This window comes from Octopus bimaculoides, chromosome 14 (genome assembly GCF_001194135.2).
Source record: "Octopus bimaculoides isolate UCB-OBI-ISO-001 chromosome 14, ASM119413v2, whole genome shotgun sequence".
Taxonomy (NCBI): domain Eukaryota; kingdom Metazoa; phylum Mollusca; class Cephalopoda; order Octopoda; family Octopodidae; genus Octopus; species Octopus bimaculoides.
The window spans coordinates 51,544,176-51,545,488 of record NC_068994.1 but is presented as its reverse complement, the minus strand read 5'-3'; the positions used below and the strand labels follow the sequence as shown (position 1 = coordinate 51,545,488).

Below are 1,313 nucleotides of genomic sequence, written 5' to 3'. Positions count from 1 at the left end.
TAGCTCATTATAAATTCCATCCAAGGATTTAAAAAGTACCTTTGGATGTTTAAAAAAAAAAAAAGGTTGAAGGTTACTTGTGGGCCTTGGCTACATAAGTTATTGGTTCATGCTCTGTGGATAGCCTTCAATTTTTTTTTTTTAATGTTTTTGTCAATCCAAAGGTTTCTCAACTTAATATGTTACTTGATGTTATTATTTATGACCATATCCACTTTGAAACTCTCTCTTAGAATGATTTATTAAGCCAAACTATTTATTAGGCAGGTTATAATTTATATCAGTCGTTTTTAAATCTGCTTGTGTTATACAGTGACAGGTCTCCTCCCCTCTTCTCCCAAATGCATTGTGGAGTATTTAAATAATGGTTAGCCAAGAGAGGTAAAGGGCAGGGCAATGCTAATGGCTTTCGCAGGTCCCTGCCCCCACTTAGGCAGTTAGGACTTAATCAATCTCCAACTTTAACACAGCTATAATGAACAAAAAATGAAACATTAAAAAAAATGCAAACAAAATTGTGAAGGAGGAAGAAATTGGCTGGGCTATCTGTTAAATGTTCCTAGTTTTCACAGCAGAGTAAACACAAACGTACCCAAGGCCAGAAACATGGTGGTGTTTTAAAAGTGGGTGGTATGTTAGACTGATCCCCCACTTAGGTTACCTCCCTTTCTTTAACATTTCAAGTTTAAAATGCTCCTATTGGGAATCTGAGTAGACTGGAGTGATGTGAAACAAAGCATTTTGGTCAAGGAGACAACACGCCACATGATGTTAAATACCTACCAAAAAATAGAATTGGTATTTTCTGCAAGTCCTCTCCCCTGAAATTACTGGCCTTGTGCCAAAATTTGAAATGAATATTTAAAAAAAAAAATGCTACTACGATTTCAACAATGACAACTAATATTGTTATAACTATTAATTGTTGCAGTTTAAAAATGAACTAAAGACAACAATTTCATAACAAACATTCACATATTCACATGAAATATTGATTTATCTTTGTTTTTTTTCTTTTCTTTTACAGGTAAGGAAGAGTCTATTATTATTTTCATTGATTATAACCACGGGTTTGGTTTGACTAATTAATTTTGACGACGTGGAGGTTTTCATTCTTACTGTTCAGCTAAACAGCATAAGAAGTAGGTATTTTTGACTTACTTTATCTTTCAATATCTCTGCACTTTGGAATGTTTCTCTGTGTGTTTGCATATGTTTGTGTATGTGTGTGTGTGTGTGTGTGTGTGTGTGTGTATTTACATGTACACATGCTCACATATACATACATACATATATATATATATATATGTATA

At 33.4% G+C, this 1,313-nt stretch overlaps 1 protein-coding gene across 2 annotated transcripts in view; it reads left to right on the top strand.

Annotated features, from left to right (window-relative positions):
- Positions 1 to 1,313, top strand: part of LOC106874412 (alpha-1,3-mannosyl-glycoprotein 2-beta-N-acetylglucosaminyltransferase) — a 151,214-nt gene that overhangs the window by 83,096 nt on the left and 66,805 nt on the right. The window contains exon 2 of one of the 2 annotated variants that reach the window (XM_052972864.1): positions 1,028 to 1,142. The exons of the other annotated variant lie outside the window; for it this stretch is intronic. The gene's annotated coding sequence lies outside the window, so the exon portion shown is untranslated. The remainder of the gene's footprint in view (positions 1 to 1,027; positions 1,143 to 1,313) is intronic. 2 annotated transcript variants of the gene reach the window in all.